The sequence below is a fragment of the Tupaia chinensis genome, unplaced genomic scaffold (genome assembly GCF_000334495.1).
Source record: "Tupaia chinensis unplaced genomic scaffold, TupChi_1.0 Scaffold000355_1, whole genome shotgun sequence".
Taxonomy (NCBI): Eukaryota; Metazoa; Chordata; class Mammalia; order Scandentia; family Tupaiidae; genus Tupaia; species Tupaia belangeri.
Genome location: NW_006159850.1, coordinates 2083134 through 2090947, shown reverse-complemented (window position 1 = coordinate 2090947; position 7814 = coordinate 2083134).

The window sequence follows — 7814 nt, the reverse complement described above, 5'->3', positions numbered from 1 at the left end:
TTTTTGCTATAGGGCGTGTGCGCTCGCCAGACAGACAGAGACAGAAAGTGAGAAATCACCCCCCATGGGAGATGGCCACACCGCAATCCCTTCTCCTCCATTCTCCTCTTGGGATCTTGGGCACGCACACACACACACCTGATGTGAACTTTAAGCCACCAGGTCCGGGACTCAAACTGCGGTCGACTACATGGGTGTCCAGTAACATACGCTAACTGCTGGTCTCCTACTTTTTGATAGCAATAATTTATGCCAGAAGAAAATGGAGCAGCGTATTGGAAATAGTCAAAGCAAGACGTTCTGAGCTGAAGTTTTTATAATCAGTGAATCTGATGTAACCATAGCTAGAATACAAAACTTAGGGGATATTGTATCCAATATTTATGAAGAATGAGCTCCAGACAGTAAAATGACTGGGATTCCACTGTCGTGGGGCTGGAGGTGAGCATTAAGCATATACTTACTTGAGAACTAAGAGTAAGTGAGGGCTAAAGGGGGACATTCGGGACCAGCAGGTGGCAGGATGGTTAAGGTGCTGGACTCCCACATGGCCAAACATATTTTGAGTCCTGGACCCAGCAGCTTGAAGAACACACTGGGCATGTGTGTGTGCATGCCCAAAATCCTGAGAGCAGAATGAAGGAAAAGGGATTGGGTGTGCTCACCCCCCAGGGGATGATTTCTTACTCTCTCTCTGTATCTTTTTGCCTCTCTCTCCAGTGAGCACACAAGCCCTGTGGCCAAAACCTTAAAAAAAATGGAATGAGTATATGGAGTATGTGGATAGAGGAGTATATCGGCAGGTATATGGATAGAGGGGTGTGTACAGTGGAGTGTACGGGCAGGTGTACAGGTAGAGGAGCGTACGGGCAGGTGTACGGATAGAGGAGCATATGGGCAGGTGTACAGGTAGAGGAGCGTACAGGCAGGTGTACAGGTACAGGAGCGTACAGGCAGGTGTACGGCTAGAGGAGCGTACGGGCAGGTATATGGATAGAGGTGTGTGTACAGCGGAGTGTACAGGCAGGTGTACGGCTAGAGGAGCGTACGGGCAGGTGTACAGGTAGAGGAGCGTACGGGCAGGTATACAGGTGGAGGAGTGTATTCCATGGAGTGTATACAGGTGGAGGAGCATACGGGCAGGTATATGGATAGAGGAGCGTACAGGCAGGTGTACAGGTAGAGGAGCGTACGGGCAGGTGTACAGATAGAGGAGCATATGGGCAGGCGTACAGGTGGAGGAGTGTATTCCAGCGGAGTGTGTACGGGTGGAGGAGTGTATTCCATGGAGTGTGTACAGGTAGAGGAGCGTACGGGCAGGTGTACGGATAGAGGAGCGTACGGGCAGGTGTACGGATAGAGGAGCGTACGGGCAGGTGTACGGATAGAGGAGCGTACGGGCAGGTGTACGGATAGAGGAGCGTACGGGCAGGTGTACGGATAGAGGAGCGTACGGGCAGGTGTACGGATAGAGGAGCGTACGGGCAGGTGTACGGATAGAGGAGCGTACGGGCAGGTGTACGGATAGAGGAGCGTACGGGCAGGTGTACGGATAGAGGAGCGTACGGGCAGGTGTACGGATAGAGGAGCGTACGGGCAGGTGTACGGATAGAGGAGCGTACGGGCAGGTGTACGGATAGAGGAGCGTACGGGCAGGTGTACGGATAGAGGAGCGTACGGGCAGGTGTACGGATAGAGGAGCGTACGGGCAGGTGTACGGATAGAGGAGCGTACGGGCAGGTGTACGGATAGAGGAGCGTACGGGCAGGTGTACGGATAGAGGAGCGTACGGGCAGGTGTACGGATAGAGGAGCGTACGGGCAGGTGTACGGATAGAGGAGCGTACGGGCAGGTGTACGGATAGAGGAGCGTACGGGCAGGTGTACGGATAGAGGAGCGTACGGGCAGGTGTACGGATAGAGGAGCGTACGGGCAGGTGTACGGATAGAGGAGCGTACGGGCAGGTGTACGGATAGAGGAGCGTACGGGCAGGTGTACGGATAGAGGAGCGTACGGGCAGGTGTACGGATAGAGGAGCGTACGGGCAGGTGTACGGATAGAGGAGCGTACGGGCAGGTGTACGGATAGAGGAGCGTACGGGCAGGTGTACGGATAGAGGAGCGTACGGGCAGGTGTACGGATAGAGGAGCGTACGGGCAGGTGTACGGATAGAGGAGCGTACGGGCAGGTGTACGGATAGAGGAGCGTACGGGCAGGTGTACGGATAGAGGAGCGTACGGGCAGGTGTACGGATAGAGGAGCGTACGGGCAGGTGTACGGATAGAGGAGCGTACGGGCAGGTGTACGGATAGAGGAGCGTACGGGCAGGTGTACGGATAGAGGAGCGTACGGGCAGGTGTACGGATAGAGGAGCGTACGGGCAGGTGTACGGATAGAGGAGCGTACGGGCAGGTGTACGGATAGAGGAGCGTACGGGCAGGTGTACGGATAGAGGAGCGTACGGGCAGGTGTACGGATAGAGGAGCGTACGGGCAGGTGTACGGATAGAGGAGCGTACGGGCAGGTGTACGGATAGAGGAGCGTACGGGCAGGTGTACGGATAGAGGAGCGTACGGGCAGGTGTACGGATAGAGGAGCGTACGGGCAGGTGTACGGATAGAGGAGCGTACGGGCAGGTGTACGGATAGAGGAGCGTACGGGCAGGTGTACGGATAGAGGAGCGTACGGGCAGGTGTACGGATAGAGGAGCGTACGGGCAGGTGTACGGATAGAGGAGCGTACGGGCAGGTGTACGGATAGAGGAGCGTACGGGCAGGTGTACGGATAGAGGAGCGTACGGGCAGGTGTACGGATAGAGGAGCGTACGGGCAGGTGTACGGATAGAGGAGCGTACGGGCAGGTGTACGGATAGAGGAGCGTACGGGCAGGTGTACGGATAGAGGAGCGTACGGGCAGGTGTACGGATAGAGGAGCGTACGGGCAGGTGTACGGATAGAGGAGCGTACGGGCAGGTGTACGGATAGAGGAGCGTACGGGCAGGTGTACAGATAGAGGAGCATATGGGCAGGCGTACAGGTGGAGGAGTGTATTCCAGCGGAGTGGGTACGGGTGGAGGAGTATATTCCATGGAGTGTGTACGGGTGAAGGAGTGTATTCTAGCGGAGTGTGTACGGGTGGAGGAGTGTATTCCACGGAATGTGTACGGGTGGAGGAGTGTATTCCACGGAATGTGTACGGGTGGAGGAGTGTATTCCACGGAATGTGTACGGGTGGAGGAGTGTATTCCACGGAATGTGTACGGGTGGAGGAGTGTATTCCACGGAATGTGTACGGGTGGAGGAGTGTATTCCACGGAATGTGTACGGGTGGAGGAGTGTATTCCACGGAATGTGTACGGGTGGAGGAGTGTATTCCACGGAATGTGTACGGGTGGAGGAGTGTATTCCACGGAATGTGTACGGGTGGAGGAGTGTATTCCACGGAATGTGTACGGGTGGAGGAGTGTATTCCACGGAATGTGTACGGGTGGAGGAGTGTATTCCACGGAATGTGTACGGGTGGAGGAGTGTATTCCACGGAATGTGTACGGGTGGAGGAGTGTATTCCACGGAATGTGTACGGGTGGAGGAGTGTATTCCACGGAATGTGTACGGGTGGAGGAGTGTATTCCACGGAATGTGTACGGGTGGAGGAGTGTATTCCACGGAATGTGTACGGGTGGAGGAGTGTATTCCACGGAATGTGTACGGGTGGAGGAGTGTATTCCACGGAATGTGTACGGGTGGAGGAGTGTATTCCACGGAATGTGTACGGGTGGAGGAGTGTATTCCACGGAATGTGTACGGGTGGAGGAGTGTATTCCACGGAATGTGTACGGGTGGAGGAGTGTATTCCACGGAATGTGTACGGGTGGAGGAGTGTATTCCACGGAATGTGTACGGGTGGAGGAGTGTATTCCACGGAATGTGTACGGGTGGAGGAGTGTATTCCACGGAATGTGTACGGGTGGAGGAGTGTATTCCACGGAATGTGTACGGGTGGAGGAGTGTATTCCACGGAATGTGTACGGGTGGAGGAGTGTATTCCACGGAATGTGTACGGGTGGAGGAGTGTATTCCACGGAATGTGTACGGGTGGAGGAGTGTATTCCACGGAATGTGTACGGGTGGAGGAGTGTATTCCACGGAATGTGTACGGGTGGAGGAGTGTATTCCACGGAATGTGTACGGGTGGAGGAGTGTATTCCACGGAATGTGTACGGGTGGAGGAGTGTATTCCACGGAATGTGTACGGGTGGAGGAGTGTATTCCACGGAATGTGTACGGGTGGAGGAGTGTATTCCACGGAATGTGTACGGGTGGAGGAGTGTATTCCACGGAATGTGTACGGGTGGAGGAGTGTATTCCACGGAATGTGTACGGGTGGAGGAGTGTATTCCACGGAATGTGTACGGGTGGAGGAGTGTATTCCACGGAATGTGTACGGGTGGAGGAGTGTATTCCACGGAATGTGTACGGGTGGAGGAGTGTATTCCACGGAATGTGTACGGGTGGAGGAGTGTATTCCACGGAATGTGTACGGGTGGAGGAGTGTATTCCACGGAATGTGTACGGGTGGAGGAGTGTATTCCACGGAATGTGTACGGGTGGAGGAGTGTATTCCACGGAATGTGTACGGGTGGAGGAGTGTATTCCACGGAATGTGTACGGGTGGAGGAGTGTATTCCACGGAATGTGTACGGGTGGAGGAGTGTATTCCACGGAATGTGTACGGGTGGAGGAGTGTATTCCACGGAATGTGTACGGGTGGAGGAGTGTATTCCACGGAATGTGTACGGGTGGAGGAGTGTATTCCACGGAATGTGTACGGGTGGAGGAGTGTATTCCACGGAGTGTGTACGGGTGGAGGAGTGTATTTCAGCGGAGTGTGTACGGGTGGAGGAGCGTTTGGATAGAATTTACCGCAGGAGACTATTTGAGCTCCAGCAAGGACGTGCACTGCAGTGAGAGGAGTGCATAAGCAGAGTATATGAACAAAGCACATAGAAAATAACCAGTAAGAAAGAGAGAAAACAGAGGAACAGTTTATGCAGAAAAGAACCAAACTGTGTTTAGAAGTTTTAATTGGTGGTAGAAATATCAATATGGCTATTCTGAGATTTTCACATGTATAAAGTTGGCTTAAAAGAGCAACTCTGGAATATTGTAATTTCCACGAAAACAAGAACCTCAGCATAGAAGGAAGTCTACACAGAAGAAATGTAAGAAAGCTCAAGTAAAACCTCTGTGGTCCCGAATTTCAAACAGAACTACTAACATGTGAATAGTGCAAATCCATGAGGCATTTATTTAGGAACCACCTAGAAACAGGAACTAATATAGTACAATCCCAAATGCCCAGATTGTCGGTTCAAGATACCACTTCTCAGGACCAGCAGTTAGCACAATGGCTATGTCGCTGGACTCCCATGTAGTCGACCGCAGTTCGAATCCCGGACCCGTGGCTTTAACTCACACCGGGTGCGCGTGCATGCGTTCCCAAGATCCCGAGAGGAGAATGGAGGAGAAGGGATTGTGGCGTGGCCATCCTCCCTGGGGGGTGATTTCTCGCTTTCTGTCTCTCTGTCTCTCTCTGTCTTTCTGATGAGCACACAGACCCTACAGCAAAAAGTCTCTCCAAAAAAAAGAAAAAAAGAAAAGATACTACTTCTCACTAAAGACGGGCTCCCTGGGGAGAGGACACGTCTGGCTCTGGAGCGGAAATGAACAGCGTGGCACGGCCTAACGAACGGGAAACCAAGCTCCAGGACTGCAGGGTGCGGCCACCAGGTCTGGGGCCTACGGGGCTCCCTGCTGGGCCGCAGGAGACCATCTGAGCTCCCGTGAGGTGTGCACCGCAGTGAGCTGGGTTACCCTGTCCCATTTACACGTTCGTAATGACCTGTTCTTAGCTATCTAATCAGTCACCCTGTGAGAAGGAGAGGGAATTCGTGTATCGTCTGGAGAACCAGGCGAGAAATGGGGCAGACGCCGCCCAGCCCTTCCTCCGACTGCCCCGGGAAAGCCAGTGCAGCAGAGCGGAGGCATCTCCGTCGCAGAGGAGCGGAGCCACCTCCGTCCGAGGCGCTCCAGCCGATGAACGGGCACAACGGGATATCCCTGCTTTGCAGCCCCTGAAGAGTTCACGGGAGACGTAAGCATCGACTGCTGCTACTGTGACATCCAAACAGTGAGAACCGAGGGAAGAACCTGGGGAGGGAGAAGATCGCGACTCCCTTAGCAGGCTCGGAAGATGCAAGTCCTGGAGACACAGTAGTCACCTTATTCCAACATATGCGTGTGAGCTGCCCCTGCACAGGTGTGCACGACACGCTCACACTTGGCTGAGGTGAGCTCGTTTTCTAATGCCTTCGAGACAGAATTTGAAATAACCAATAAATACTTAAATAAGTAAAAACCCGAGCATGAGTCTAAAAATCCCTTCTCATTTTCATCAATAACGGCCACCCATCAAACGTGAATTGCAAAGCTGTATTGAAATGCACGCAGCCCATCCCAGGGCAGTCCACGGTCCTTTGTGCCTATTTTTGGTTTTGGTCCTGGAGGCGAACACTATTTGTTTTCAGGAAACAAACCTCCGAAAATGATACCAGCTTGTGAGCGGCGTGCCGGCTCCAGGCCCCAGGCCCCCGAGCACCGAAGGGCAACTCTCCATCAGCCTAAGTCCCAACATCTGTGGGGCCACAGGAGAATTCGTCCTGCAGGAAAAGGCTCTGCCCTAATTAGATTTTACTTGGCTTATTAGTAACTCTCGCTCGCTGACTAATGAGAAACACAAGTCATGTGATAAGACTCGAGAGCAATAAAACGGTGACTAAATTTATACCGCAGAGGGCTTGAAATTTTCCCTCCGTATCAGCAAAACTGAAATCCACAGTGGAAACAGGAATTCTATAAATGGCTTCAGACCTAAGCACGGGCCTTTTTATATTCAGGATGTAGCGTATTCCAGAGCGCACACACCATTCGCACATTGAAAGAAACGGTCCCCGTCTCTGGTGGGAAGCGAACAGTGCAGGTCAGCGGGCTCTGCCTACGCCAGGCCGCTCCGGCAGCTTCAGACACATTCACGGAACTGTCCAGAGTGGGCTGGCGTGAGCCCCACTTTACCGACGAGAAAACTGAGGCTCAAAAGGTGTAGGACTTTGGCTACTCCGAAGAGAGCTGGCAGCAGTGAGGGCTCTCCCGACTCCTGACACTAAAATTTTGAGGGAGTATAGAAAATGTCCAAAATGTGGTTACCTGAGGAAGGAGACAGCACCTCTAGGAGGCTGGGGTCCCCAAGGGCCCCAGTTTTGCAGCTTGAATACAAAGACGCTTTCAGCCACCTCTTTCTGATTGGTTTTACCATGCACAGTATTTTACTGTGAATTTTAACAAATATCAAAGGAGAAACAGGTTTCCCTGCCCAGGTGGGAGCACGGGCTTCCACAACTGAGGTCCTCCCGGTGTCCAGCAGGACTGCATGCATGACGTTAACCCGCCGCAGTGCCCCCATCAGCCTCTGCTGTGGCTAACACGGAGCCAGAGTTGAGGACCCCTGGTGAGACGTCATCCCGCAGACTTCGCCCCCTAAGGCCTGAGCAGGGTGTTCTTTCCGTCTTTGTTATGTCACCTGGGGCTATTTTAAGAGAAAGAAAAACCCAATGCGACCAGTCTAAGCTGAGGTGGAGGGGTCGGTGATCTGCTCCCGGGTGTCTGTGGCACTGAACCAGCAGCCAGAGGGAGTGGCAGGCCCACCGCACCACGCCCGCCCCATCGCGGGGCCCACCTGATCACGGGCACACCCCGTCC